A 23,532-nucleotide genomic window follows, 5' to 3' on the forward strand; every position below is an offset into this window, starting at 1 on the left:
CATACATATGGTTTATCATAAGTTTCCGCAGGCGTAAACCATCATTATGCATATATGGTTTATCATAAGTTTACGCATACATAAACTATATTGGTTTATATATGGTTTACGTCAAGTTTCCACAAAGTTTACGTCAAGTTTCTGCATGCATAAGCTACTGATATGCAAATGGTTTCTGCATACATGCATTTGATATCAAGTTTCCAACTTGATGCTCAAAGACCTTCTACTGTACAGAGAATACAAGCCACAATTTGACAGTTTTATTCATTCTTAAATATTATAATATTCACACAAATGAACTTGATGTAATAATACTGATACACTAGTACTAAAGCAGAACAAATCTCTATAAATATATCAAGGTAACTCCATACTTGCAATATTCTCTGATAAAAGTATCAAAAATGCATTTATTTCAATTTATTAAAGTTAAAATTAATAAATTATCAAATGAAATATATAGGTCATCACACTTTTTAAGATGCTAGACATACTGTACTTAAACAGTGTCAATTATAAACATCCGAAAAATTGCAATTCTCCTTCAACAGCATTATCAAAATTTCATAATAAAGTGCACCGCCACGGCACATGATACGCCCGTCACATATTGTTAACAGTATAGATTGTACCCATTAAAACATTTTTTTTTATATCACCTTAATTAAATGTCACAGTGACCTTAAAGTAGGATGGGACACACCTTCTACCTAAGATGCATTAGTTGACCAATTTTGGTGATTCTAGGTCTAATAGTTTTCAAGTTATGAGCCGGACAAGTTTTTGCCATATATGGCCATATCTTCTTAATGAAAAGTCACAGTGACCTGGTTTTAATGTGCGACACACCCTCTACCCAAGATGTATCTACAAAGTTTGATGATTCTAGGCCTTGTAGTATTTAAATTACGGGTCGGACACGAAAAAGCGAACAGACGGACGGACAGACGGATATCTTCTTAATGAAAAGTCACAGTGACCTGGTTTTAATGTGCGACACACCCTCTACCCAAGATGTATCTACAAAGTTTGATGATTCTAGGCCTTGTAGTATTTAAATTACGGGTCGGACACGAAAAAGCGAACAGACGGACGGACAGACGGATATCTTCTTAATGAAAAGTCACAGTCACCTGGTTTTAATGTGCGACACACCTTCTACCCAAGATGTATCTACAGACAAAGTTTGATGATTCTAGGCCTTGTAGTATTTAAGTTACGGGTCGGACACGAAAAAGCTAACAGACGGACGGACATGAACGCCATACCATAATACGTCCCGTCTTAAGACGGGCGTATAAAAACTGGTTATAACGGTATAATATTATTAATTGTGACCTTGAGCCTTTGGCTCAGGTGAGCTGGAAATGAGGAAATTAAATATAACTATTAACAGTAATAGCATCATTTATAAGTAGAGGAAACGGCCCACTCTTGAATGCTCCTAGGTGGTGGGGTCATAGTCATTTCCGTTCTACTTCTAATGGCTTTGGCTTTTTGTCTCTTTGATTGAAGTTGCAAAGATTCAGCATACTCTCTGTCCAGGTCGCACTTAACATTACGCAGCAGGGATGACTCCCATATAAATGGTAAGACCTTCCTCTGGGTGGCTTCCTCATCATCCGTTACTTCTGGAGACGTTGCCTCCTTAGTCAGCACCTTTTTAATCTTTTTTTTTTTTTTTGTCCTTGGTCGAGAAATGGGAATCTCTCTCCAGCTGGGCCTTTCGACTCTTTAGTGTCTGTAAAAAGATGTGCAATGAATTATAACGATACTGATGGTGAACTTATACTAGCAATATTCGTATATAGGATACTTTTGCATAGAATCCAATGAAATGTCATTCTAGCACTCAGTATCTTGTTTAACACATCATGTGTACTAACACTTCTTATAAAACAGTAAATTTCATATTATATCTGACTGTCCTTCACACAAACCTAATTTCTATGAAAATAAATTATTATATAATTCTCAATTGGGATCTTTACAGATGTTCCCCAAACATCAATGAGTACAGAATCCAAAAATGTATCTGCAACATAAATTTCAAAACTATTAAGGTAGAGACCGATAGCAACCAAGTGATCAGTAAAAATCGTGTATTTTCACGTGAAATTATTTTTCGGAATTCCGTACATCGCCATAGAGTAGTTGAAAAACAAAATGGGGTTCCGAAAGTACAAGTTGTTGCTGTGACTGAATCGATGATTGAGAGGGTCGTCTCGACGAAAGATATAGAAATTTGGCCATAGTTTAGATTAGGAATACGTCAATGTAATAATAGTGGACTAAATGTTTCGTCCGTGCAGAATGGCACTTTTTACCTCACGAAATTCACCACCATGCATAGCTGCGCTACGTAAACAAAGTTGTTGATGTAGCGTGATTGTAATGTCCGAGTGCTGCGAGTTTCAATATTGTTTATGTAGTCATTGAGAGTTTAAACAAAGTTTCTTCTGAGAAGAGGAATTCGATGGATGCATTCAACGTGGACAACGAAATCATAATTTCGTTTGGTAAGTGAAAAAAATGGCAAATTGAATTTGTATTCAACCCACTTTTCCTCTGCTATTTCACAACGCGATTTTATAATAACATCTATAAACGCACAATTTGGAGCTGTTTCATTTTTTGTGCATTTATGTATTCCATATGTGCCCAAAATATAACTCCTACATGTGCATGTAATTGTAAATGGATGTCATGTATATGCCAGATTTGAAAAAAAATAGGGCTCTCACAAGTTTGAGGGGGGGGGGGGGGGGGGGGGGGGGGGTTGCACTAAAATTCTATTTGGTATAAATGATAGTACTTATAGTATCTTGAAATTTCATTGACCTAAGAGATATTTCAAATCTGGGGTTTCAAAGGTATTACAAAGAATCTTCGAATTTCAGCAAGCTGTTTTTGATGGATTGTTTACAACATCTTTTAATAACCCTTTTTCTTACGAAAATGTGTAGTTTGTTAAAAGGGGGTGGGGTTAGGAATTGTTTGCTAGTTCCATATTGAACACCATTATGGTGTATATTTTTTTTCATATATTTTACTTACTAATAGACTGACCACGTAATGAAATAAAATAAGAAATTTGATGGGTAATTTTTTTGCAGCTTAAGCAAAGGTATGACCCTGTGTGCAAATATTGTGCACTGTTTTAAGGTAATTGGCCAATGTAGTTCTGTTGAAGTAATGTTGTTGCATGTTAATAATGATTGCTGAACTTGAAATTGATGTGTAATATACAATTATGTGAAAGGTTGTTTGGAACCATATATGACAAGTTATGATCCTTTTTACAATAAAAATGTTATAGCTCTATTTGTATATTGCTCTCTACTTATTTTTCTTCACTTTTTACGCTTTACAAGGACTAAAGAAGGTGTTGTTAAAATCGCCATATTTCTCAAAAACAAGGTCGATTACCTACATTGATTTTTTATTATGTTTTATATCGAAGCTTCATCATAAACATATATCAAAATAAAAAAAATTCAATGGTTAATTTTTTTAGCATCAACCTATCAATCTCTACCTTAATTCAAATCCAAACAAGAGATGTTTATAAAACATATATGCCCCCATGGTGCAAAATTGAAAAGGGTTATACACATGCATCATATAATTTTACAGTAGTATCACCAATTCAAAATATTGAGAAGACAATATCTTCCTATGTCAGGAGTGGATTGACCATGTGACCTAAAAATCAATATGGGTCATCTACTCCTTATGCTTTGCCAGTGTACCAAGTTTAGTGTCAATCAATCAAATAATTCTTAAAGTATAGGAGACAATATATTACTATGTCCAGTTTAACCCTTGACCTTGTGACCTCAAAATCATTAGGGGTCATCTTCTCCTTATGCTGTACCAGTGTGACAAGTTTGATGTCTGTCAAGCAAAGGGTTCTCAAGATATTGAGTGGTCAGTATTTTCTATGTCCAGTTTGACCTTTGACCATGTGACCTCAAAATCACTAAAGGTCATTTACCTCTTAAGATGTACCAGTGTACCAAGTTTGATGTCTGTCAAGCAAAGAGACCATGTGACCTCAAAATCCCTTGGAGTCATCTACTTCTTAAGATGTACCAGTGTATCAAGTTTGATGTCTGTCAAGCAAAGGGTTCTCGAGATATTGAGTGGACAGTACCTCCCTATGTCCAGTTTGACCTTTGACCATGTGACCTCAAAATCACTAAGGGTCATTTATCTTAAGATGTACCAGTGTAGCAAGTTTGATGTCTGTCAAGCAAAGGGTTCTCAAGATATTGAGTGGTCAGTATCTTCCTATTTCCAGTTTGACCTTTGACCATGTGATTTCGAAATCACTACAGGTCATCTACTTCTTAAGATGTACCAGTGTACCAAGTTTGATGTCTGTCAAGCAAAAAGTTCTCAAGATATTGAGTGGTCAGTATCTTTCTATCTCCAGTTTGACCTTTGACCATGTGACCTCAAGATCACTAAGGGTCATCTACTTCTTAAGATGTACCAATGTACCAAGTTTGATGTCTGTCAAGCAAAGAGTTCTCAAGATATTGAGTGGTCAGTATCTTCCTAAGTCCAGTTTGACCTTTGACCATGTGACTTCAAAATCACTGAGGGTCATCTACATTTTAGGATGAACCGGTGTACTAAGTTTGATGCCTGTCAAACAAAGGATTCTCAAGATATTGAGCAGACAGTATATTCCTGTGTCCAGTTTGACACTTGATCTTTGACCATGCTACATCAAAATCAATGGAGGTCACCTACTCCTTACAATGTACTTGAGCACCAAGTTTGATGTACAACGGACTGAGATAAAATTCAAACTAGATTTGTAACTTGTTATGGCAAAGTAATGTACTAAATATCAAATGTATTCTGTAAGAACAGAAAAAAGTGCTTAAAACTGATCTGACAGACAGACGGACGGAGTGCAAACCTAAAGTCCCCTTCCATTTTGTCGGTAGGGGACTAAACACAACCTCTAAGAGATTGTATCATAGTGCTTTGTAAAAGAGAGGTGACTTTCACTTAAAAATGCTCAATTTGTTTGAAAAATGCAAACATTAGAAAATATATGTATGGCCTTGACCTTTGACCCTAAATTCAAGGTCGAAAGAGTAAGAACCAGAATTAAGAAAACCTAAACTGAGTACATGTCATAGTATCAAAGATATTCAAGTCAAAACATAAAATTAAAGGGATGGTAACTGGAGTTGACAAGAATTCAAGGTCACAAAACATCTACTGTATTTGAGAAGAGCTAGCACTCAAACAAAAAAACTGCAGACATTCAAGGACAATAACCAGGCTTGGATTTCTCGAAAAAATCTCAAACTTAAGTTTGAATTTTTGTGTTATTTGAGCAGTCAAAATTTGAGCAAAATCTCAGACTTAAGTCCAAGTTTCGACTTAAGTTTCTTTCGAGAAATCCAGGCCAGGTTTAAGGGTCTTCAGATCCCTTCGATTGATATCTCACTGGATTTTTTTAAAAAGTGAATTCATGAGCAAATGTTTTGTGTCTCTGTATCTTTCGATTTAGTAACTAAGAATAGCAAAAACAATTTTTTTAAAGCAAGTCAGTGTTTAGCAAATGTTTGATGTTCCTAGAATTTAAAGTTAGAGAAAAGTAATAAAAACAAGGATCAGAGTCAAAATTCAAGTATGTAGGTTGATATCTGATTATTTCTCAAAACGCATTGTATTATGAACTAACAAAAGGCCCATGGGCCACATCGCTCACCTGAGTCACCTTGGCCCATATTTGAAGACTTTCCATATATATTTGCATGTAAAACCTTAGTCCCTATTATGGCCCCAACTACCCCTGGAGGCCACGATTTTTTGCAAACTTGAATCTACACTACGTCAGAAAACCTTCATGTAAATGTCAACTTCTTTGGCCCAATGGTTCTTGAGAAGAAGATTTTTAAAGATGTTTCCTATATTTGTAAGTAAAACTTTGACCCTCCCCCACTTGTGGCCCCATCTTCCCCCCAGGGGCCATGATTTGAACAAACTTGAATCTGCACTATGTCAGAAAGTTTTCTTGTAAATATCAGCTTTTCTGACTCAGTGGTTATTGAGAAGAAGTTTTTCCCTGCATATTTGTATGTAAAACTTTGATCCCCCCTTGTGGCCCCATCATATCCCCGGGGCCATGATTTGAACAAACGTGAATCTGCAATATGTCAGGAAGCTTTCAGCTCTTCTGGCCCAGTGGTTCTTGAGAAGAAGATTTTTAAATGACCCCACCCTATTTTTGCATTTTTTTAATTATCTCCCCTTTGAAAGGGACATGGCCCTTCATTTGAACAAACTTGAAAGCCCTTCACCCAAGGATGCTTTTGGCCAAGTTTGGTTGAAATTGGCCCAGTGGTTTTGGAGAAGAAGTCGAAAATGTGAAAAGTTTACAGATGGACAACGGACAAAATGTGATCAGAAAAGCTCACTTGAACCTTCGGTTCAGGTGAGCTAAAAAGTGTTTCAATATGTCTTAAAGAGTGATAGCATTTTGATGGTAAGAAAAAATAATAAACAGAACAATATCAATATGACTTTCAATAGAAAAGTGGAAAGCTCTATATACATGGACCCCAATGCTCATTACAATTGTTCCATTTTCTTGTCATAGTGACTATCCTTCAACTGTTCAGTAATGAATCCTTAAATGGTATGCTCACATAAAACTGGTATCCTAGCTTCTTACTTCTGTGGTGCTTTTAACATGTTTAATCAAAATGGTCTTCTGACACCAAAACTTGAGTCATTATGGTCCTTGTCCAGATCCGTCTTGTTGCTTCCTTGATGAATAGACTACCACTTTACTGAATCAAGATGGACTTGTGACAGGAGGAGTGTTCATCCACTGTAACACTGAAAGTTGGTTCCATTCTCATGGACTGTCTTTCATATCATATGGGGAGTCAGTCATGGAATGCATCTTCTGCTCATCTAGTTCTAAAAAAACAGTAAACAAAAATTAATCCTATGTAACATATGGTATATCAAGACTGAGTAGACACACCGTTACTTTGCTCAATTCTGTCTTGAAGTGTCTTCACTTTGTCAGTGGCTGATTTAAAAACACACACACATTGAGACCAAAAATTAATAAGAGACCCATGGGCCACATCGCTCACCTGAGTCACCTTGGCTCATATTTTAAGATTTTTCTTATTCGCATGTAAAACTTTGATCCCTATTGTGGCCCCAATCTACTCCCAGGGACCCTGATTTTTACAAAATTGAATCTGCACTATGTCATGAAGCTTTCATGTAAATGTAAACTTCCCTGGCAAGTGATTTTTAATGATTTTCCCTATATATTTGTATGCAAGATTTTGATCCCCTACTGTGGCTCCATCTTACCCCCGTGGACAATGATTTTTACAAACTTGAATCTACACTATGCCAGACAGCTTTCATGTAAATTCCCACTTTCCTGGCCCAGTAATTATTAAGAAGATTTTCCTTATATATTTGTATGTAAAATTTCAATCCCCTAATGTCGCCTCATCTTACACCCCCCCCCTCCCCCCACGGGGCCATGATTTTAACAAATTTAAATCTGCACTAAGTCAGGAAGCTTTCATGTAAATTTCAGCTCTTCTGGCCCAGTGGTTCTTGAGAAGACTTTTAAATGACCCCACCCTATTTTTTGCATTTTCATGATTATTTCCCCTTCGAAGGGGACATGACCCTTCATTTGAACAAACTTGAAAGCCCTTCACCCAAGGATGTAAAAATGTAAAGAGTTTACAGATGGACAGATGAAGGACAACAGTCGATCAGAAAAGCTCACTTGAGCTTTCAGTTCAAGTGAGCTAATAAAAGAAATAGTGGTATAGGATTTGACATTATATATATATATATATATATATACAAGCACATGAAGATAAGCAAATCCATTACTTATTATCATATAATAATTATATTATGTTGTACATGTATTTATAACTAGAATAAACCTTACAAGTTACCTAAAAAGCCTCAAAAGCCTGGAGCCCTATCCCCCCTTTAACAAATCCTGGATCCACCACTGCATGCATTTACATGTACAAGATCATTTCAGGATTCTAAAATAGCAAATTTTATTGCTGGTAGTGTTTTTGGTACAGTAATTTTAATTAGATTTATTTTGTGTACATGTGGCATTGTTTATAAATGCATATGTGTTTATCTATATGCACATGATTACATAAAAAACTAGCAGACATCTGACAATTTCAAAGAAAATTATATAATACAGGACACATTATTTGACCAGAGGCCACCAAGATCATTATGACTATACACCAGTTTATGTGTTAGATTTCAGAACTACTACCTTTCTAGTGGTCTAACTCAATGCATTCGAGTACCTAAATTCATCAGTTAGTTAGACAATAGCAAGTGAGTAGATTAATTAATATCCAGGGTCACCAAAAAAATGTAGGTTGGGTGGTGGATTTTATTTTCATGAGAAAAGACATTGATGACAAAAGTTATTTTTGTCAACAGATGGGTGTCAATTAAGAAGGAATGCTACACCAGAGAAATTTGATGAGGATTAAAATGGAGGATATGTACATTCTGAAATTGAAAACTTTTAAATTTACTTTCTTTAGTCAAAAAATGCTGTTTTAGTAAAAAGTAATCGAGGAAAAAAAATATTAAAACCCCTGTCAAATTCCTACCCGTGATGTACAGCACATCAGTCGACATGCTAACCCACTAAGTTACTCAGCTAGGCAATGAAAACCAAAAGGAGAAGACATATATTGCTAATATTTATATTTTCATACATGGTTTAAAAGGACAGCCATTATCATGCTGTAGAGTACCCCCTTAGAGCCTTTATTTTATAAAAGATGAAAAATGTCTAATTTTATAGACCTGACTGAAACAACAGAGTAATTTTATTGTATTGTGGGGCAAATAAAAATTGAACTACAGTATGTCAAAAAATGTGGAACTGTATTGAAGACTGCATTGAAGTGAATGACACTTACTACAAACAAAACTTTTTTTTCCTGAAATGATGAAAATGGACACTTAATTTATGTTAATATTATAAGTAAAATTAATACAGTTTATAAAATCTGAATTTTGTTCTTTTCTCTATTGTATCTAATAAAGTGGGTCTCTATTATGTAGAGGGAGGGGTGAAATACTTTTAATATTATAGTAATTTAGCAGACGTCCTTGAACCTTTGCATTATTTACATACAATGAGCATATACACACTTAGTCCAAAGTATCTGATGTTTTTCTGGCTTTTTTATGATTTTGATATTTACCGTGCCAGGAAAACGTCAGAACCGGCTCCATTACGTAAACTGGAAATTCACCGCCTCCTTTTGGAGGCGGCATTCTCGGGCTGATTTTAAATACTTTGGAGTCGAATTTAACGTTAAACTCATAATTAATCAATAAAACGATTCCAGTTTACGTAATGGTGCCGGTTCTGACATTTTCCTGGCACAGTAAATATCAAAAGCCAGGAAAACGTCAAATATTTCGGATTAATACAAACTATATGTATAGATTATGGGTGATTTCAACGGCATAATATCATATGAATAATAAGGGGCCTCCATGGCCGAGTGGTTAGAGCATCGAGCTCAAAATCACGTGGCCTCTCACCTCTGTTGGCGAGGGTTCCAATCCCGCTCATGCCGTTAAGTGAGAAAGTTTCCCAGTTTACTTTCGGAAGGTCGATGGTCTCTTCCCAGGTACATTGTATCTGGGTTCTCTCTTCCACCAATAAAAACTGGGTGCCACCATATAACTGAAAAATTGTTGAGTGTGACGGAAAACATCAATCAATCAATTATATGAATAATATCTTTGCACATGTTGTATACTGAAAATTTGAAATTGTTACAATACCAAAGAGAAAAATATATCATATGACAGAAAATTTTAAACAAATTTGTATACAGCTTAGAACTTGATAGCCTTGGTCAATACAGCTAAAATATTGCAACATTTTCCCAATGATATGAATATATAGCCCTGTGCGTTGTGATTTACTTTTTCATTGTGATATTGTATGGTGTGAAGTGCATTGCTCAACTTGAAGGTACATTTATGTACAGCACTGAGACATTTGGGGGGATTAGCCTTAACTTAGCTGTGTAGCAGTGAGGGTTCTTTATCGTGCCAATACCTACCGTGATATGGGGCCTTTGGTTTTAATATCATGCCTAAAACACCTGTGCCTTTCACTTCTAATGCTGAGGGATTGGCACAGGATTTACTTCTCATCTTTAATTTGATGCTGCACCATAATTGAGAATAGAAACTATTTCTAGGACTAAAAAATTCGGATGGTTAACTGGAAATAGTTTGTAGATATTTGTATGGCTAATATGCAATAGTCGTAATATCATTTGGTTCCTACATACATTACTGTATACAGTACGTATTATACGTAATAATCCCCCCCCCCTGGAAATAGTTTGTAGATATTTGTATGGCTAATATGCAATAGTCGTAATATCATTTGGTTCCTACATACATTACTGTATACAGTACGTATTATACGTAATATGTTTTACGGCGTGACCGTGTTTGAGGGCGAAGCAAAAAAGTTTTGACATTAGTATCTATATCCAAAACAGGACAAAAACAACTCGAAGTTAGCACGCGGACGGAGCTGTATCAAAGCATCCTAATTTTGGACATTTGATCCGCCTATATATTGAACGCGGGAAATATAACGCAATTGATGTAAACAGTACATTGTGACGTCATATTCAGCGTCGTTATTTAGCAAGTTTACAAACAAAGTGTTTGAACCACAACAAAAAAACATGGCGTTAATCTTGGAGTGATTATATATGATTAAGAAAATAAGATTTACATGCTTTTACGGATTTTATGTGTAACATCTCAGAACGACGTGAACTAGGGTAGACGAGATTCAAAATGGAGGAATACATGTCCACGCGCTAATATTCGAATCGACGCCATTAGTACCAAACTTTTCAAGTTCCATAGGTATGGTTTAATTTTTCATTATTTTCCTATATTTTCGTTTTAAACATGTATATACGTGTTACCTATAGGGAGAGCTCCGCTCTCACGGCCCTTCGGGCCGTGAGAGGGCTTAGCCCTCTAATAATCCCCCCCCCCCCCCCACTAAATTTCTCAAAGACTACAATGCAAAACCATTTCAAATTTCACATAAACTAGATCTATATAAGGACCTTGTAATCACAACACAAAATCAAACGTTATATGTAAAACCTTTCATCACTTACTGGAACATCCCATCATTGTTTGTATAAGGCATACTGCATGCTTGGAGGTTGTCCTTGCATTTCGTATTTCCTTATCATTAGAATGAATATTCCTGCATCGACATGTTCATCCTTTAATCCATAGATTTATCGTTTAGAAGGCCACACACAACATATGCACTACCCCATGCAAATGCAATGATGAATCCGCAACATCGTGAATGAAAATGTTTCAAGTCAACACCGGAAATACCTACAATGATATATAGAGAGAAAGAATAGGTTAGATAACGTCCTGTTTCCGAATCGGGACAGGATATTTTTTAATTTTGTTTTGTATTTAAAATTCTAAAAGGTGAATATCAAGCATGTTTTGATGTGTTCTGTTGTGATTATGAAATGAATATTAAATATCATTGCTCTTTTATGAGAAAAGGAAAATTTGTACAGTCAGAGATAACATGATATCCCGTCAAAAATCGTTTAAATGAGACGGCAATTGCCAGTATTGGCTATGGACAGATTCATACTAAAATATTCAGTGAGAATGCATAATGGAAGATTGTTTTAAAAAGTTCCAGAAATGTTTACTCAATACCCTCTAAAAGACATACCTGAATGATGTCCAACAACAGTAGACGTCTCCTATTCTCAGAAAAATCTTTGGATCTTCCATTCAATCAAAACATGACATGGTTCCATTTGAGTCACGCTAGGTTTTCTCTCACAAACAACAATCAAATTTGCCCGCCGAAAATTACAACCAATCAGCGATCAGGAGAGGATTTATGGGAAAACATACTTTTATAGATATATAATTTATTTTGCGTGTAAATTGTTTCACAAACGTCTGAATTTAAAAAATCATGCATGTGTTAAATTTCTGCATCGTTTTTCTATATTATAGGATTTTTTAAATAGCGTCCCTGCGACCCTAAGTTCAAAATGGCCGCCCTTTGTTTACAATTTTAAATGTAAATAATCTGTAGTGACAGTGTGCTTTATGTTGTGTTATAATGAAAAGTTTACGTTTATTGGAGGTCTAAATATCATGAAATAAACTCAATACCGGTGTAGCATACAGTCACACAAACTTTCTTCTGCATCTTTACAGGGTATTATAAGCTAGGTTCCCCCCTCTACTGCCCGACTTTTCTCTGTTCTCACAATATCAGCTATAAAGCAAGGGTATATACAAGACTGGACATTCTGCATGTGAGATATCCAAATACATGGAAATGTTTTGAAGAATGAACTGTTTTTTTCTTAGCAACACATTAACGTAGTTCCACACTCGTGTGACGTCATAGGATTTTGCAAAGTCAATAATTTAATGATAGGAACATAAATTTTGTTGGAATCTTTTTCAATAGTTATTGTGAAAAATCTTGTTAGCCATAAAATATTTCAAAATTCTTAGTTATATTTGAAAAGTCAATGACATGTTTCAAAATATTGAATCCAAGGACAATAACTCTGTTTTCATTCAATTATTTATCAAGTCCATAATGCGATAGATTTCCTTTATTTTGACAAACATTTTACCAAGGTGATAAGGAATCATTATCTGTGTCTTTTCATGAAATTACGTACAATTTTAATCCCGAGTGATTTAAATAGCTCAGCTGTATGGTGCCAGACTTCAGTTTTTGATGGGGGTATACATAATCTGGAAGCTATAGATTTGAAATTATTAAGGAAAGGTATGGATTTTTCCCCATGAATAACTATAACAGATGTTACTCTACTAATATAAACAGAAAAAATGATATGTAAACCATGCTATAAGGAAAATGCGTCCACATTTGTTTGTTTTTTAACATTTTGGGGAATAACGCTAATTCAATAATTTTGCACATATTATTCTAAAACTTGATGAACATATTGAAAATGACATGTGTTTTAGTTATTGACATGTTTCCCGATAAATAAATGCAATTCAAAAAATATTTTGTTGTTTTTATATTAAAATAACAATGTATAAGTCACGTGATTAGCGGTCGTGAGATTGGTTCGATAATGTGAATTTTACTCGGATGCTAGAAGATGACCGACTTGTCACATATTACGAAAGCTTCTCATTTTACCTTTATTGAACCATACACTATATAGATAGATAGATAGATAGATAGATAGATAGATAGATAGATAGATAGATAGATAGATATAGATATATAAAGGGAAGATTATCATAGACTATCGTCAGAAGCTGCGTGTGCATATATTTACACGCTTTACCCGCAAAACTAACATATTATCGGCTCGGCTGAATATTTTGACTGACGCCTTCACCGGAGTCCAAATATTCAGCCAACCCGAATCTCAGCCGAGAGATTACCCTGTCAGTATCAATCACATATTGGTGGCTTCATAAATTATTATTCAGGAATTTAATTCTGTACATGTATTTGTACAGATATTTATCAAAAAAAAAAAAAAAACACAACAAAAAAAAACCACCCATGTATAACACAAATATCAAAGTAGGAAAAACATTAAAGCCTTTCATTAGCAAACTTTTGAAATAAAATTTGAGAGAGAGAATACTATTTAATTAACACTGACTGTGAAAAAAAACCAGTGTAGCAGACCCGGGCGAGGGACATATATACATATAATCAACAATGAACATTGGCTATATATAGCCTACTAGCTATTTACCGACTTGCAAGGATGAGCCCACGTTTACATTTGGATTTACTACTGGTACCTGAAGTATGGATACCCCCCCCCCCCCACCCCACCACCCACCCCCATTCTTTTTGCGGCGATAATTTTTCAAAATTGTGTGGATTTCCTGTTTATCTCATCCCTCTTTCGATTTGTGTAATCGTTTCCCGCTTTTTGTAAGCTTTAGAGATTGGCCTTCTACACCGCCGGTATATTGATATAGTTTATTCACCAATCAAGGGCCCTCAGGGGCATGTACGTGTTAACAGGCAATTAATTATAACAATGAAAATAAATAACAATCATTTAGAAGTACTACCGGTAATACTGACAGAGGTGTAATAAAATACACGAGCCTTGTTTACAAAGAATTTAGAGTGTTGCATCTCACTTGTAAACGGTTACCTGTAAAGTGCGAAACGAAACGAAATCTACCGAAACGAAACGAAATCTACCGAAACGAAACGAAACCCACCGAAACGAAACGAAACCTACCGAAACGAAACGAAACAGATTGTATAACCGAACTCTTTTAATTATAATAATTAAAAATGGTATCTTAGGCCCCTGTGAAAGTTACCACATGTAAATAAAATTCGCCTCCCCTTTGATGTAGGCTTTCGGCTTGACTGTTTTAAAAGTTTTAAAAGCTGGAAAGGGGGAAGTAAGCACAAAGTACATATCCGTAGTTGATTAAATGCCATGCACAATTAGTTTCGGATCCATAAATTTCAGAACCGAGGGTTACAGTCTCAGAGATCTGGGGAAACACACTATACGAGGGTTAACCTCTTATTTTATCTCTAACTGCTGAGGTGCGAGTACTTTCAATAATGGAAAAACTCTATACATTTTGGGTGTTGCTAAGACGGGGAATTGAAAACGGGACGGAAAACGGAATTTTTTTAATGCAATAATATTAGGAGGAGGTCGGCATTTTGTAAACTGAAAAGGCTTATGAACAAGGGAATTTTAAGCAGAAATCACAAAGAGAACGGGAGGACATATTCAGAATCCACCGTTTGATATACTACATACAAATACACAATATCCACATGTATACATATATTTGTCTTTAGAGCAAAAAATACTGAAACATGTATTCATGCCCAAAAGCGGATCCAACGCCGACGACCCCATCTCTCGTTTAGTGTGTTTCCCCAGGCTTCTGACCTGTGAGACTGCAACCTTCCGTTCTGAAATTTATGGATCCGAAGCTAATTGCACATGGTATCTATGTACTTTGTGCTTACCCCCACCCCCCCCCCCCCTCCTCCCCTTCCAATTTTTAAAACTTTGTATCAGTCAAGTCGAAAGCCAACATCAAAGGGGAGGCGAATTTTATTTATATATGTAAACTTTAACAGGGGCCTAAGATACCATTTTTAATTATTATAATTAAAAGAGTTCGATTATACAATCTGTTTCGTTTCGTTTCGGTAGGTTTCGTTTCGTTTCGGTGGGTTTCGTTTCGTTTCGGTGGGTTTCGTTTCGGTAGATTTCGTTTCGTTTCGGTAGATTTTGTTTCGTTTCGTTTCGATTTCGTTTCGCACTTTACAGGTACCCCTTGTAAACTCAACAAATGATATTCAAATTTTTGCTGACCATTAGAAATACCTAAGTTCAAAATTGTAAACAATAAAATTGTGGAAAATAAAATTTAGAAATTCAGTTCAAATCGTGTCAATGTCCCTTTTAATTGGAATTACACAAAATTGGGGGGGGGGGGGGTGCAGTAAAAATATTTTTGACTGAATTTAGAGATATATGTTTAACCTCGGTCCATGCATGGGGAAAGAGTCCGCTTTATCGCACCCCCCCCCCCCCTAGCTGCAATAATGTAGCCCTATCCGATTTTTTTTTTATTCTGACGTCTCCCCAAAAAAAAAAAAAAAAAAATCGGAGAGGGCTACATTATTGCAGCTACCCCCCCCCCCCCCCCCCCAAAAAAAAACCCACTGGGCAGGCTTTGATATTCAGTCATGCAATACTGTCATTACCCTTGATACTGACCGCTATAACTGTAATACAACTAATCGTATTGGTTTGGTTCCGGCTGGAATGTGAGCAACCCGGAACCAAAAGTACACCTCAACCCGTAACTGTACAGATATTTCATTTCATTGATTTAATTATGTACATCAATGTATTGTGTTAGTCTGTAAAATCATGATTTAGTGTCATTATCTAATATTCAATACTACCTTTTTAACTTGTATCTAATTTTCAAGATCTGAACGCCATCAAAATTTGAATTGACACAAATACTTTCAACTGGATATGGTTCTGCAATAGATGTGTAATATATTTGCACTGATGGGATCAGTATTGAACCAGTGAATCAACCTGCGCAGTTCTACTCAAAAGCTAAGGAGCTAACAGGGACTATATTTTGTGGCGGAAGGATTCACTAATCAAAAAGTTCTAATTCTGCATATTACAGTTTCTGTTTTATCCAATGTATCGTCTATTTTTATGCCCCTATACTTGTATTTCAGTTTTATAATTTATGATACAGATAGTTGAGATTTGCAACTAGTTTAAATGTTGTAATTTATTAACTTGGTTGATATATTTAATTTTCCCAAACAGAACACCAATTCTTAGAAAAGTTTTAATTACTCGAAATTTTGTATAAAAATTCCAACCCCCACTTTTTTAAGTTGCATTTTAAATTGGAAGACCAGACCTTGAAAATTATGCAAAATTTTAGAAATTGACATTACAATTTTGATATCATGAAGTTTTTCGTATATCAAGTGCAAAAAGGTCATTATTTACTTCCTTTACTAGAATTAATTTCATCTGTAGTGTTAGAGGACATGATTGTGTATCTATTTAATGTAATGATTGATTTGTGTTGCTTATGTTGTGTTGACACTAACAGAAAAATCAAGTTTATTTGAATAAATTTTAAGTGCAAAAAGGTCATGTTTAGAACACTATAGCTCAATAACAAGCGTTGCGACCCCAGTTTTTCTTTTTAGTTTCCTAATTCTCCTTCAATGTAGAAATCAATAATACACTTCCCCAAAAATTGACATTACTCCAAATGTCAGGTGCGAACCTCTTTAAGTATATATATAATACTGCTGTGTATATACATGCAAGATCTATAGGGTCTTCACGTGTATATCTGATACATTCTCGAAGGATAAGGTTTATCTTCCGAAGTCAGAGAATGGCATTTGCAGCGTCTAATGGTCGAAGGGCAGTAAATTCTGTATGGTTTATTAATCCCCGGGGTTATTCAAAGAGGCCAACCGATGTCAGCTACTGTTAAACGATTTTTAAACGATTATCTGATCTACACAATTATCAATAGAAACACCTTAAAATTTTAACACCATAAACAATTTTGTTCTCACACAGCCGTTTCTATAGTACAGAACACGGAAAAGATACCCATTTCTAAATCGAAGTACACGCCTAAACGATACTTACATGTAATCTTATTTATTAAGGAACACGGGTAAAAGATACCTATATATATAGCGCATAGGAAGTACATGTATATGTAATTTTGCGCTTTATAAATGAATAAAATACAAATGTAATAATACCTCACTCGTCTATAGGTAAAAGATACGTCACTTCTATAGGTAACATATACATACCTCATTTCTATAGGTAACATATACCTCATTTCTTAGTGTATAAGTAAAAGATACCTCATTTCTATAGGTAAAAAAACCCACTTCATTCCATATATTGCGGAACATGAGTAAAATATACTTTAATTTTAGATTAAGGTACAAAGTTAAAACACACATTATTATATAAATGAACACGGGTAAAATATACCTTACCTCTATATTAGGTACACGAGTAAATATATATACTTCATTTCATATAATACGAAACACGGGTAAAAGATGCGTTTTAGTTTTATTTTAAAGACGTTTTATTATTCGTGATAGGATTAGACAGAAGGTATTAATGCCTAGATATGAGGCCTCTCCCTTTTTATTTTACGGATTGCCCAACAATCCTAATCCTCGAGTGCAATATTAGACAGTGAATATTGTAATTTCTTGCAATAAACGATTCAAATACTGTTCAATTTTGTCATTGTCTTAATATTTGATAAACCTATATATGATTCATTTTAAATATTGATTGAAATAGCCCTTTCACTATCCTCATTATCGAGAGCAATATAAAGGTTAAGTTTCAAAACTACAAGTTAAATCTTTATATCGTTTTTTTCCTGCTTGAAATTATTTGAGCTATATAAAAAGATAACTTACCATACTGAAACTGCAAAATTGTTAAGAACAGAAGACAAGAAAATGAAAAGATGGTCCTTTTCATCTTGGATGGGTGGCGACACTTCCCCATGACTTGATATGCCGGCGACAACACGGCTCGAAGTGAGGTAAGGAAGCTGGGAATCCGGTATATTTATCGGAATAGGAGGTAGCACAAGTGCATAACCTGGGGTCAGTTTCACAAAACTATCTTAAGACTAAGATCTGTCTTAAGACTAAAATTTGTCATGAGACCCATCATACACTGTAGCTGTTTCACAAAACTGTCATATCTTAGATAATCTTAAGATTGTTCGAAATCTTAAGAAATCCAGATACATGTACTTGTCTTAATTAAGTCTATACTGAACATGGTGGTGGTCTATGTTTTCCTAGGAAATAGGTAGCTTATCCGGAGGGTACGTGGTTTCAGGGACGGAAACAATCTATTAGACTATATGGAGGATGTGGACATCATTGATAAGCTTTGTATACCGCGAAATGTGATGGCATCATTATTTGTTTAGAATATCCACAGCCAACTTTTTTCGCTGTCTAGGCATGTCCACTTTTTCTTCACCCCCCCCCCCTCCCCGGACATAATTTATTGAATTTATAGCATATTGATGACATCTCCTTTATAGCATTGGAGCTATAGTTTTGTTTTGAAAACAAATGTCTTTTCTTTTCTCCACCTCGTCAAACAATATTGATATTTCAGCAGCTGAAAAGTTTGGGCTTTTCATAGAATCTCAAATCTGTTGACACCAATTTGTCTGAGCGGACTGCGTAGCCGTTACATGTATGTGATCACACGTAAATGTATTCGAATACCATTCATTTATTGTTTGCAGACACAAAAGTAGTGTTGTATGGTGTTCGGATAGGGCCATATGCAAAAGCGTTTCTTAAAACGCACTATCACGCTAACACAAAACACGCCATCGCGCTAACACACAATACGCTGTCGCGCTGTTACGCTAACACACCGTTGCGCTACCACGTTTATTAACACACAACTGTCCCTATTGCGCTAATACACAATTAAATCGAACGCGATTGACTGTGCAAAATCGCGACGGCGTGTTGTGTGTTAGCATGACAGCGCGATGGCGTGTTGCATATTAGCGCGAGAGTGTGTTAGCTTGACAGCGCGACGGCGCGTTAGCGTGTTGAGTGTTAGCGCGACGGCGTGTTAGCGTGACAGCGCGACGGTGTTTTGTGTATAAGCGTGATAGCGCGTTTTTGCACATGGCCCTATCTGGACACCATAGTGTTGGGTAAATCTATTTTATTTTTTTCATGTTTTTATCTTTTTGTTAGTTTTCGTACTATTTCATTTTCATTCAGGTATTGGCTTTTTCACACTTTAGCGAGGCCTTTGTCCCCAGTATGCATGTAGAGTCGAACACGCGTGCACGTTTTGTTCGATTAATGTGAAGTTCATTATAAATTTGTTTGAGTATTATCCGTGTCTTTGGTTTTCCCTATATCCACCCACACCCTCGTTTACAGAATACGTTTTTTGTATTCAGTATATTATTTTATTGAATAAAACAAGTGCGGCGTTGCTAACTTGTAACAAACGCATAAATCTTTTTTTTTTTTTTTTTTAATATTTCAAATTCATTAAAGTTGACCTATACCCGGCCTACGTCACAATCAAATGTAAATGCGGAACCACGCTTCCGTTTTCCGAAATGTGGTATTTTAACGATAAAGTTTTGATTTTTACACGGCGATATATATGTCCGATAAAGATTCCTTCCAGGGCGTTCTTATCAGCTGCGTTGAAATTTAAGTTGAGATTTTGTATTTTAAAAAAAGGGGAGGGGGGGGGGGGGGCGGGGGTAAAGATGATTCGATCTTTAGAACAAAAAATTCGGTTGGAGAACAAACGACATTTTGGCGGTTGAGGACGTATAAACTGCAGCGTGCATGTCCGTGAGGCATTCAATGTACATGTACATCATCAGTTGACTAGTCATGCCGGTATGTAAAAGTTTTACAATAATCCATGTTCAATATATGGAATTACAGGGCATCAGAAAACTGGGGAAACGGATGGGAAAGGGGGAGGGGAGATGCGATCAATTCATATGTCCACCAACATCATACTAATATTATTTCTTTTTTGAGGATCCGGGTTAGAATAGGTCCTTAGTACCACTTGCTTGTCGACAGAGGCGACTAAATGTCCGCGGTCCTTCGGATAAGACCGCAAACACTTGAGACCTTGTGTCACAGCAGGTGTGACACGATAAAGATCCCTCCCTGCTCAAAGGCTGTAAGCGCCTACCATAGGCTTAAATTCTGCAGCCCTTCACCGGTAATGAAAGATTCTCGAGAGGGACATTTAACAATATACAATCAATCTTTTTGTCATGAGGACACAGTATGAAATAAAACAAAGTTTGATTTTATGTATTTTTATTTGCTTTGCAAATAATTTGTTTTATTTCACCGACCGTCATAAATTTGTCATTTTTTCCACACCCCGTCTCCTTTTTTTTTCAAAATTATTGGAGCTGCATCCGTATAACGCGATTAGTTCCTTATTGAAATTGCATCTACTTACATTGACGTAAGTGGTGTACACGTATCCAACTTATGTACATGTAAATTATTTCATGACCAGTAGATATTCATTTCAAACTTTGTCTCAGGATATGAAATATATCACACATTACACACATGCATCAAAACATAGACATATAACGTTATATATCTATGGTTAAAATCATATACATGTAAGCAAAACCATCAAAATTCAGTTTGTAACTTTCATTGTGAATAGCCTTCTCTAGATTATTTTTTTTCTTCAGATAGAATTGTAAAGTCTAATTGCAAACCACGTGTATCTTATTATAGTTTAGCATAATTCAAATTATTACCCAAGGTTGTAAATATACCCAAACTTCACATATCTTATGAAAATATGATAATGTATAATTTTTCAAGATTTTAGAGGGTTGTACTTGTTGTAAAGCTTATAGCTTCGAAAATAATTCGTCAACATATGATTTTCTTACGTGAAGATAATAATCTGTAAATTGAAAACAATCTATTCAGATTTAGTTCATAAAAATTGGGGGGGGGGGGGGGGGGGGGGGGGGGGAGACCAATGTTGACATTAAATGGTATTTTCAACAATATTTCTTTAACATTTTTGGTCCCACAAAGTGTTCATTATGAAACTATTTCCTCCAATTTATTAAAATAAATGATTACACATCATCAAATAAAGGGTATATAGTCTATGCTGCTTATTACAACCCATTTGTTTGGAGAAATAATTATTATTAAGAAAACTAAGGAGGAGTACATTTTCATTAATGTTGATAATATGTGATGTGTGAATGAGGTGCTTACTTTCATGTCAACATATATATTTTTCAATGTCTATCTATTACTGGAATATCTATCTATCTCATAAAGGCAATTTTTTTCATGATTGAGTCCATTTCAGGCCGAGTATAGATCTACCTTAAGCAAATATTTTATTTAAGGAGGAGAGCAATGAGGGAAAAACAAGACACCCACAGGCCTTATCGGTCACCTGAGTACTAGTGAAAATAATTTTAAATTTTAGTAATTTTACTTCACATTATTGATGTTTTTCTAGCATTGTTTTGATATTATCTGTCTTAATGCTATTGTAATTTCCTTTTACTACTTTTATAACATGCTGTATCATTTTTATTGTGTGCAGCGCTTTAGAGTGGTTATTTATAGTCATATAGGGCGCTATATAAATAGATATTATTATTAATATTATTATAAGTATCACTACTCCCAAGGGCTATGGAATCTAGAAAAAATATACTGTTCCGATCATGAATATCCAAGCTAAATTCTAATGTTCAGCAACAAAATGTGTTCTTAAAACTTTAATGCCCTCAAAAGTGCATAAACTGATGATAGGCTTTACATAAACTGATAGGTGTATTATTAGATTAAAAGATGTGACTAATTTGGAACCATCCTAGAATCAACATCCTGGGTTGTGAAATACAACATTTTTTGTACATCCTTTTCTCCTATTCCTAAGTATGCATTTAGATTTTGTACAGTATCAGCAAACTTACATATAAATGTTATGCTATACATTAAGTTTGACCCCACGTTGATATCAAAACCCCTACACCTGGGATCATCAAATTTACAATTTTGATAACGGACGTACTACCTGCTCTTTCTAGATATCCATTTATCTTCAATTTAGTATCAATAAGTCTAAAGAAGATGCTATTTAAGTATTTTACACATAAACACTATATAGTAAGTTTGGCCCCGCCCCGGAGTCAGAACCCCTACCCTGGGGATAATGAAATTTACAATTTTGGTAGAGACTTTCCTGCTCTACATCACTATGCATTTAGTATTTCTTAAATATGTGCAGTTGTAGAGAAGAATATTTTTAAAAATTAGTCAATTTTGGGCAGTTTTTGCCCCGCCCCATGGACCCCAGGAATCTACAATTCATGTCTCTCTTGTTCCGAAGATGTTTCATACCAAATTTGAAAAGAACTGGATTCATAGTTATCAAGAAGAAGTTAAAGATTTCTATGTTCACACTTTTAATAACCGACCATTTTGGCTCCACCCTGATACCCCTATCCCTGGGATCATCAAATTTACAATTTGGGTAAAGGACTGCCTGCTCTTTCTAAATATCCATTTAGTTTCAATAGCACCAAAGGAGATGTTATTTAATTGTTTTACACATAAACACTACATGTATATAGTAAGTTTGGCCCCACCCTGGGGTCAGAATCTCTACCCGGGGATCATGAAATTTACAATTTTGGTAGAAGCCTTCCTGCTCTACATTACTATGCATTTGGTTTTTCTTACACGTGTGCGGTTCTTGAGAATTAGATTTTTGATTTTTTTCAACTTTTGGACAGTTTTTGCTCCGCCCCTAGGGCCCCAGGGGTGCAGGAGTTATGAAATTTACAATATATGTCCCTCTTGTTCCAAAGATGCTTCATACTAAATTTGAAAAGAATTGGAATGATAGTTATGAAGAAGAAGTTAAAAGTTTCTATTGTTCACACATTTAATAACTGACCATTTTGGCTCCACCCTGATACTAAAACCCCTGCCCCTGGGATCATCAAATTTACAAATTTAGTAAAGGACTGTCTACTCTTTCTAAATATCCATTAATTTCAATTTAGTATCAATAGCACTAAAGAAGATGTTATGTAAGTGTTTTATACATAAAACTATATAGTAAGTTTGGCCCCACCCTGGGATCAGAACCATACCCCGGGGATCATGAAATTTACAATTTTGATAGAAGCTTCCTTGTTCATCATTACTATATACTCACTTTCTCTGCTAGATGGTCAGGGGTAAAGAAGATTTTTTAAAGAAATACA

At 35.4% G+C, this 23,532-nt stretch overlaps 1 long non-coding RNA gene across 5 annotated transcripts; it reads right to left on the reverse strand.

The window, feature by feature from the left end:
* Nucleotides 1-248: 248 nt before the first annotated feature.
* On the reverse strand, nucleotides 249-12,156 carry LOC125655825 (uncharacterized). 5 transcript variants are annotated; one of them, XR_008797065.1, is made up of 5 exons: nucleotides 11,247-12,156; nucleotides 9,625-9,769; nucleotides 7,980-8,075; nucleotides 6,681-6,957; nucleotides 249-1,744 (listed from the first exon to the last, which is right to left on the reverse strand). It is a non-coding gene; the product is annotated as an uncharacterized LOC125655825 (long non-coding RNA). The 5 variants fall into 5 exon arrangements; XR_008797064.1 differs by lacking the exon at nucleotides 7,980-8,075 and having other exon boundaries at nucleotides 11,247-11,478; nucleotides 11,840-12,153; XR_008797062.1 differs by lacking the exon at nucleotides 9,625-9,769 and having other exon boundaries at nucleotides 11,247-12,155.
* Nucleotides 12,157-23,532: the final 11,376 nt, after the last annotated feature.

This window comes from Ostrea edulis, chromosome 7, assembly GCF_947568905.1.
Source record: "Ostrea edulis chromosome 7, xbOstEdul1.1, whole genome shotgun sequence".
NCBI classification, from domain to species: domain Eukaryota; kingdom Metazoa; phylum Mollusca; class Bivalvia; order Ostreida; family Ostreidae; genus Ostrea; species Ostrea edulis.